We start from the raw sequence: 1221 nt of genomic DNA, 5'->3' as shown, positions 1-1221 counted from the left end.
TTATAGTACTTAAAAACTACTTTTAAAATATATTTTCTATTTTATAATTACTTGCTTCTATACCTAAAATATAACTCCTCCTTACTTTATACGTTTATATAATTTGTCCCTATAAATATCCTACGATTTATATTACTATCGCTCTATATTAAAGAAATATACTACTCTAACCCTAATCCTATAGTTTTTAGCAAAGTTTTCGCTAAGATTTATAACCTTTTACTACGCTAATTCCTTTCCCGTCTCCCCTCTACCCTATTATACGTATATTTTATATAATAGGCCGCTCCCCTTCTATCCCCCCTAATCTTTATCTAAAAGTCGTTAAACTCTAGAATAATAATACGAGTATTACCGATATTTAAACCTTCCTTTATTTATAATAGCTATATACTTCTAAACGGACTATCCGTATAATCGTCGTAGAGAACGGTAGCGAACCCTAATAGTTATTAAAGAATAGTCTTTACGATAATCCCCTTCTTCGCATTCGAATAGCCGAACTCTTCTATTTCGAAGCTCTACTAGATACGTATATCGTAGATAAATTAAACGAGGAGGGATTTGCGATTAAGTACTATACCTTTATACGGCTTTAGCAGAGTATAGGTATTAAGAAACGACTAAGAAAAGGAGAGTTCCTTAAGCGTTAAGAGGAATATAAAAAGATTATAAAGAAGGAGATTAATCGCTCGAACCTTAGAGCATATAGAATAATATTACTATAAATATACTTCCGTATAACCGATCGTACGCGGCTTACGCTTAGTAGGTTAGTATATTTATACGATATACATCTATAGGGTAGAAAGGAGTTTACTAATATACTACTATATCGTAGGAAGTAACTATACGAGATAGCCCGCGAGGTCTATCCCGCTAGCCCGTATAATAGGGCTACGAAGTTTATACGTCGCCGTAGGAAGTATATTACGCCTAGCCCTAATATAGTTTAGAGTATAGATGCATACTATAAACTTAAGGACTATAGCTTTTAGATCTATACTACTATTAATATAGATATACGGTTTATTTTATATACCTATCTTAGACCCTCTACCCGTATAATAGTATCTATACTATCTAACTTTGCGAAAGCTTATAAAAAGCTTATAAGAGTACCTCGTATTATTCGGATAGATAAGGGTAAAGAGATACTCCTTATAGCGTAAGCTTAATACTAATACGTAAGGATTATTCTATAAGGGCCGTATAAGAGCC

The sequence above is a fragment of the Ramularia collo-cygni genome (assembly GCF_900074925.1).
Source record: "Ramularia collo-cygni strain URUG2 genome assembly, contig: RCC_scaffold08, whole genome shotgun sequence".
In the NCBI taxonomy this organism is placed as follows: Eukaryota; Fungi; Ascomycota; class Dothideomycetes; order Mycosphaerellales; family Mycosphaerellaceae; genus Ramularia; species Ramularia collo-cygni.
Note: the sequence above shows the minus strand (reverse complement) of the source record.